The 8132-nt window shown below is 41.8% G+C and overlaps 1 long non-coding RNA gene across 1 annotated transcript; it reads left to right on the top strand.

Moving 5' to 3' along the window:
• The first annotated feature begins 3504 nt into the window (after positions 1-3504).
• Positions 3505-6517, top strand: LOC127228879 (uncharacterized). Its single transcript, XR_007835059.1, has 3 exons — positions 3505-3665; positions 5997-6103; positions 6234-6517. It is a non-coding gene; the product is annotated as an uncharacterized LOC127228879 (long non-coding RNA).
• Positions 6518-8132: the final 1615 nt, after the last annotated feature.

Raw genomic sequence — 8132 nt, 5'->3', positions numbered from 1 at the left:
TGGGTCTCAGTTAAGAGGCCTGGGCAGTCTATGGGATCTCTGACAGTGGAACCAAGATGTATCCCTGGTGCAGAAAAGGATTTCGGGAGCCCATTCCCCATGGAGGGATACTCCCTTAGCCTAGAGACATGAGGAAGTGCCTAGACCCTACCCCAAATGACTTAACAGATTTTAATGATCCCTCCTGGAAGGCCTCACCCTTCCTGAGGAGTGAATGGAGGATGGGATGGGGGATCGATGTGGGGCATGGAAGGAAGGGAGGGAGAGGGAACTGGTATCACTACATAAAATAAGAAAAAAATATTTTTAAAAATGCAAAAAGAAAGTTTGTATGTTTTCAGAACAAGGGGACTGGATACCAGTGAAAACAGGTGGCCCAGGTGATCCAGTCTCTTAAAGTTCCTCTGTTGAAGTTCTACATCCAGAACAACTTCAAGGCTTCTTGCTGAAATGGTCCAGCCTCACACTATGCATATTGCCTGTTTGAACTGCTCTTGCCAATTTGCCAAGGTCAAGTTATGGGAAAAGTACAGGAGGGAACCAGGTGCTGCTCTCATCCAACACCAACCAGATATCTGTGGTCTGCACCTTGGACCAAAGCAAGGTCAGCAGGACGATATCTGGGAACAGAAAGTCCTGGAAGCATTCTATCGAGACCACCAGAGTGCTGAGATAGTCATAACTGAATTCTTTGTATTCTTTGTGCCCAACCCGAATAAGCAACTCTGTCCTTGGTTAACCCCAATTGCCTTAATTGAATGGACCAATGAAATCCCTGTAACCATGCTTCTGCTTCTGTAAGCCTGCTTCTTGCCACCCCAACACTATATAAACTGCCTGAGTTTTAGCCTCGGCACACTCAGTCCCCCGAAAGACTGAAGCGTCCACAGGTACCTGTGTAAGCAATAAACAGTCTCTTGTGCTTGCATCCAGTGGTCTGGTCTTGTCTCTTGGGGCAAGGGCCTCTCCTTGACAGGCTCCGAACTCTTGGGGTCTTTCAGTATTATCCCATCACACCAAGACTGGGCGACAGCTAGCTCCATCAAGACTTGACCATTATTTTTTCCCCTGAGGCTGTTAGGCTTTGTTTATGAAAGTGTGAAAAGAATTTCCAAAAGAAATGGCTGCATCTTAACTTCTTTATTGATAGACAAGAATTTAAATATTGTTATCAAAGATCATAATGACTATATGTGATGGTTTGAATGAAAATGGCCCCTATAGGCTCATATGTTTGCTTGCTAGAGCCCCATAATGGAACTGTTTAAGAAGGATTAGGAGACCTGGCCTTGCTGGAGTAGATGTGGCCTTGATGGAGGAAGTGTGTCACTGGGGCTGGACTTTCAGATTTCAAAAGCCCACGCCAAACTTCTCTCTCTCTCTCTCTCTCTCTCTCTCTCTCTCTCTCTCTCTCTCTCTCTCTCTCTGTTCCTCTCTCTCTCCCTCTCTCCCTCCTTCTTCCCCCCCTCCACTAACTTCTGATCAGGAAGTAACTCTTAGCTACTGCTCCAACACAGAAAGCCTGTCTACTTTCCACCATGATGATCATGCACTGACCCTCCAAAACCATACAAGCCCACAATTAAATGCTTTCTTTTATACAAGTTCTCTTGTCCCATGGTGTCTCCTCACAGCGATAGAACAGTGACTACGACTGCATCTGGAATGGTTCGTCTTTGTTTTCAGCTTGACAGAATTTAGAATTAGTTAGGAGATGGTTAGGTATTCCTCCAGGAGAGTCTGTGAGAGTGTGGGGAAGAAAATATAGCTTAAATCTGGATAGAGTCATCCCATGGGGGTCCTAGATGGAATTAAAGAAGAAAAAGACAACTAGCAGAGTGCCAGCTCGCGCCATCTGTATCCTGAGCCACTCAAATGTGAGCACTAAACTGACCTTTGGCTAGGCAAATTTAAAAGATGAACCTGTACATACTCTTGAGATCAGTAAGAGAGTTCAAATACTCATTTCTTTGCTTCACCAACTAGAAGTATAGAGCAACTGGTGCAGGAAGAAGTGGGAAGACAAGAAAAGGGTCTCTGGAATATTGTATATGTTGCATGTTTTCTTGTCCTTGATCCATATATAAACGTGTAGCTTGTCATTACTGAAATGGGCTCATTTTTCTATTGTTAAAATTGCTAATACATAACACATATTCTTGTAAACACATATTTTGGTATTATAACATCTAACTATGCTACAGAGAACCTAGTAAAGGCAATTGTTCAGTTGCTTGACTCGTCAAATGTCTGGTGAGTGCATATGATGGCTATTTAAGAATTTATGTGTACATTCCAAACAGTGTTTGTCTGTTGGAGTCCTGGAGAAAATACAAGACTATCTGAACCCATAAATTGCTGCCTGACATCTTCTGACATTTTAACTTAAATATGTGACTCAATACCATTCCATCTTCCTGTACTTTTGTCTTTACCACAGATTTACACCAAGACTGAGCTGTTTGGTTAAAATATATACAGATATATGCATTTTTTCCTGTTGTTTATATTTCAGGCTTTTGCCTGCTTAACCTGTCATTTGGACAACCTTGCCATTTGGAACTGGCTTATTGGCCTTGACTAAATGGTTATACTGTTAATATATATATATATATATATATATATATATATATATGTGTGTGTGTGTGTGTGTGTGTGTGTGTGTGTGTGTGTGTGTGTGTGCCCATATATCAGAATAACTGTAATAACTAGCACTATTCAATAAAATTATAAGAGATCTAAAACTTTTATTTCTGTCATAATTGTAGATTTAGCCTTCTGAGTCAAAGCTTCTAAATTTTGCTTCAAAAGTACAATCTGGGGCTGGAGAGATGGCTCAATGGTTAAGAGCACTGGCTCCTTTTCCTCAGAACCTGAATTTGGTTCCCAAAATCCACATGGCAGCTTACGACAGCCTGTAACTCTAGTCCCAGAAGAACCCAATGCCCTCTTCTAGCTTCCAAGAACACTGCATTTGCATGGTGCACAGACAAATGTTTGTACACAAAATAAATAAATAGTAAATAAATAAGATTTCCAAAAATAAATATTTATCCATGTGTTTTTCTCTCTGCATGTGCACATGTACACTTTATTTACTTTGTATGCATGGGGGAGTATTTGCCATGGTATTTGCATGAATGTCAAAATACCGTTTTGGGGAGTCAGTTATCTCCTTCAGCCATGCAGATCCCAGGGACCAAATTCAAGTTGGCAGGTATAGCTGGGAGCAGTTTAAGGCAATGAGTCAACTCAGAAGAGGCTGAAAATATCACAAGTAAACAAAAGCCAATGAGGCCAGTAGATCTGATCTTACATAAACAGAAAAAGATTAAACTGAACTGCAGACATTTCCTTTAAATGCTTCTGTTAGAGGAAAACAAAACTGAACCTCAGAGTCAAAAACAAACTTGACATTAGCCAAAGAAGGCAGTTCTCCACATGCAACTAAGCAAGTTGTTTCATTTTCCCTTCCTGTACACTATATAAAGACTTCTTTTGGTTGAGTATCATCAGCACTTTTACCTCTTCTAGTTTGGTGTTGTACAATTCAGGAATTGAATTCTGCTCAGCTAAACTTCTTTAAAAATTTTGCTTTGTCCTAAACTTTTAAGGGCATAAAAGAGCCAAGCAGATCAGTAGGTGCCAACTTCAGGATGCCTTCTGTAAGTCTCTTGATTTATATGGGGAAGTCTCTGTGGGGTGGCTGCCCTTGGGAAGGATTCAGTTCAGTTTGCTGGTCTTAGGAAGAGCGAATGCATGCATCTAATTTCAAAAGTTGTATGAAATTTAGTTACTGTGAAGAAGTAAGATTCCCTTGGGAGACAATGATTTCTTTGCAGAGTGGATGTCTCCATGTGTCCACAGAGCTGGATTATAGCCTGGGGTATAGGAAGCAACACTAATGGCTCTAGGGGAGCTGGGTCTTGCTCTAAAAGCTGTGCCTGTCACTGAACTCTTAGTGTCCCCTGTAATTGAAATCCTTCCACCTACACAACTAACCATAGCCTCTCCCTCATCCCCTTTCTTCCTCTATCGCCACTCCCCACCCCTTTCCTAAAGCTTGCCCTGCCACACACTCTTACACTACACATATCAATCCTCTCCACGCATGTAAGAATACACACACACAATTTTAAAACATATTCAGTGAGAGCATTGGAGATTTGAGAGAATTTTGCTAACATTAGAAAGAAAAGAAAACAAGACAGGAAGGCAAGCTGAAGATCTTGGTAGCTGCTGAGACAAAGGGTTTGGAAAAGGAGAAAGGGACATGATACACCTAATAACAGACACTCCAGAAAAATAGAGGCAAGATCCTGGGGTCTTTGCTCTTTACATTTTACATTGATATGCAGATTTGACCTCTTCTCAGGTGACATTGTCATAGTTTTAGGGTACAAGCCTGAACCCACGTAGTCCTAACAAGTTAAACTGTACTACTGTCTTCGAGATGTCAATTTAAGTGACAATTGTGAAATGTAGATCCATGAGATTTATATTTAAATAGAGTGTCTCTCTTTGGAGTATCTTCTCTTCTTGCAGGCATGTGCCATGGGCACATAAGTGACAATCCAGCTTTTCAGGCCAACCAAAAAGGAAATAAATGATCTTACTGTTTTGTTTTTTAACTTGTAGTCAGTTAAAAGTTTCATTGTGTAGCCTAAACCTCAGAATTCTGTTTAAGACAGAAAAATTATTACTCATTGCAATCGGTTTACCTTTCACTTCTGTTGGCTTTGGGCCAGGAGGAAATAACTGAACAGCATTGATTACTATCAATCTACCTTATGCCTTTGTTAACCTCTGCCATTAGTTCATCTTTATCTGGAGTTAGTAACAAGCAGCCTTCAGATCTTTAGCATTTATTGAAATCTAATTCAGGTCCACTTTCTAGCAGTGGAAGTCCAGTGCAGGAATATGCCTCATGAACAGCATGGAGATCTTTCATTATTGCTCTTGAAATCTGCTATCTCTTATTTTTCTTCTAGCCCCCTACCTAGAAGGGCATTGCTGATGACTGCTCATGCCATTTGTCTCTGAGGAAGCTGACATCTCTTCCGTGGTTCAAAGAGCACTTCCATTGGCTTCCTACCTGTCTAGTGTCAGGCTTATATTCCTCTGGTTTCCTCTTCTGCTGAATTAGTTCAACTTAGGAATCACTTCATTGGATCTTTTTCACCAGATAAAGGGAAGCCTCATGTGAGGCTTTGTGAGGCTTCAGACAGGTCGAGCTGACTTTCCGTGTTCATACCTAAGAAGGGGAGTACAGATTGAGAAACAGAAGGTAAAGATACTAAAGAAAAGACAAAGACAAAGAATAGTGTCAGGAGGGCACATCGGGACCAGAAAACTACTCATCACTGAAGATGTGGCACCTTAACAATCGTTGGAAGTCTCCCCTCTCTCAGGAGGCTTTTTCTGCATGCTCTTTGTCCCTCATGATATCCATGCCTCCTTTTTCCTCTATCTCACCTCTCTCTCTCTCTTTCTCTCTCTCTCTCTCTCTCTCTCTCTCTCTCCCTGTGTGTGTGTGTGTGTGTGTGTGTTTTAAGATTTGTTTATTATGTATACAGTGTCTGCCTACATGCCTCATTCTAGATGGCTGTGAGCCACCATGTGGTTGCTGGGAACTGGACTCAGGACCTTTGGAAGAGCAGCCAGTGCTCTTAACCTCTGAGTCATCTCTCCAGCCTTTCTCTGTGTTCTTGTACACAACACAAACACTATTCACTTCCTACACACAGCACTTTCACTGTCTCACTGACTCCAGGCCACATGTCTTTACCTAAGCAAATGACTGGTACTCAGAGGTTAAAAGAAAAAAAAAACTTTTTTCTACCCACACTGGATCCTCTTAAAGGCTCAAACAGACATTTTCCCCAGTGGAACTGAGAGATACTAGGGGACTTCCAAAGCCATAGAGACAGGTTCAACACCAAATTTGTTGGTATCCAAACTTGTTTTCATGCCCTTTCTGTTCATTTTGATTCCAGATTCTAGGATTTCTTGGGAGGGCACTTACAGGTGGACTGATACCTCTCATCATAGGTGCTCTTATCTCTGTGTTCACCTCCAGGTCCAGGGCTGATAACGCATACAGGTGAGTGTAGTTTAAAGGGGGTCTTTCTGTTTCTCATACCTGTATAGAAGCAGGTAGCATCACACAATGTCTAATCCCTCTGTGCATGACCACCCTCCTGTCACTCAGTGTTCCTCCTTGTGTTTTCCAGTAACACAGGTCCTGCCTATGACTCAAACAGATCCCAGAATACATATGGACACCATCCAAAGACAAATTAAGAAAACTCCACCATGTAATTAAATCTAAAGATTCTAGAAGCACCTCTCACTGGAACCCAAAGATGTCCTCCTCCTTCTGGGCTTTCATAACCCAGCATCTCTCTTCCCTGACAAATGAGGAAATAATTTACACATTGCTTGCACCTTGAATTTTGTGATTTGATTCAATTTGGTAAATCATAGTTGATTAAATAAATATGGATTTTAACCAACAGGTCTTCCCAAGGCATTTATAAATTTGTTGTGTGGGCATCTATAAGCCAGCCCTTAGTGTACACATATGCATGTGTATGTGAGAGTTTGTGGGTTAGAAGAACAAATATCTAGAAATGTAATCTGTAATCACTTATTTACTTAATAACTATGTACTGAATGTTTATTTAATATGTTTAATGCTGTTTTATAGCAGTAGTTGGGTAAATATTGTAAATATAACATTGTGCTTGATCTCAAGGAATATGGGGCTTTGCAAAGAAGATACTACATGTTTTAATCAGCTGTTCATCTTTGTAACAAAATACAAGACACAGTCTAGTTATGAGGAAGAGAAATCTATTTGGCTCGCAATTTTGGAGATTCAAAACCATGGCCGTGTATGTTCAGCAAATGGAAGACAGAAATAGTGGAAGCTCTCATTAAGTTGTGCCACAACTTGTCAATCCAGGAGCAGAGGAGGGTGGGTGGGAGCAGACTGGCTCTTTTCATACTGCCTTTAACTGTTAGAGTTTTTGAGAGGCTTCCTCATGGAGGTACTACAGCTCTGAGAGGGAAACCTAAAGGGAAAGGTATCCTGGCAGACAGGAGACAAGGAATACCATTAAGTCATGACCCATAGTGATGGATAAAAGTGTCAAGACCATGTTGGGGAAGCCTACAGAAACAGCTGACCTGAGCAAGTGGGAGCTCATGGACCCCAGTCTGACAACTGGGGAACCAGCACAGGATGAACCAAACCCCCTGAATGTGGGTATCATTTGGGAGGCCAAAACAGTCTATGGGGCCTCTAGCAGTAGAACTAGTATTTATCCCTAGTGCACGGCCTTTGGGAGCCCATTCCTTATGGAGGAATACTCTCTCAGCCTAGACATATGGGGGAGCACCCAGGCCCTGTCCCAAATGATTTGATGATCCCCATGGAAGGCTCGCCCTCCCTGGGGAGTGGATGAAGGATGAGATGGGTGGTTGGTGTGGAGCATGAGAGGATGGGAGGGAGAGGGAACTAGGATTGGTATGTAAAAGAAGATTGGTTTTAAATAAAAAAAATAGTATAATAAATAAAAAAACCTCACACAAGAGATTTATTGGGAGAGACACAAGAGGATGGCTGCCTCTGATCAGTCTAGAAGCAGCAAAGAACTGAGCAAGAGGCAGGCTTTATATAGGGTGATTTCGGGGCAGAGCTGTTCAGGTGACCTGGGATTGGAGGGATTTTTGTGGCTTGATCTTGGGCTTTTTTGTTGTTGTTGTTCTGCAGTGTGGGGCCTGACCACTCTCCTACCTCAAAGGTTGGGATGGCCTTTAAAGAAGTAGCAGATGGGGCCTAGCCATTCTTGCCTCCAGGGGCTTACATTCTATCCATTTTTGTTTACTAGTGATAAACAGTCAGGGGTCTGGGACATTGAATTCCTTGGGGCAAACTTGATCTTTTCACTGGGGGTATAATGGAGGGTGGGGATGATTACAGGCATTTGGCTCAGGATCTAGGGGCTGGTAATCTGTAATAGCAAATAATTAAAAGTCTGGTTAGAAATCATTTGAATCTGTTGCTGAACAAATCTAAACAAGAAGTTTATAAGACAGGATGAGATTGGTAGGATTAAAAAAAAAAA

The sequence above is a fragment of the Phodopus roborovskii genome, unplaced genomic scaffold, assembly GCF_943737965.1.
Source record: "Phodopus roborovskii unplaced genomic scaffold, PHOROB, whole genome shotgun sequence".
Taxonomy (NCBI): Eukaryota; Metazoa; Chordata; class Mammalia; order Rodentia; family Cricetidae; genus Phodopus; species Phodopus roborovskii.
Note: the sequence above shows the minus strand (reverse complement) of the source record. Positions and strands in the feature narration are given on the sequence as shown.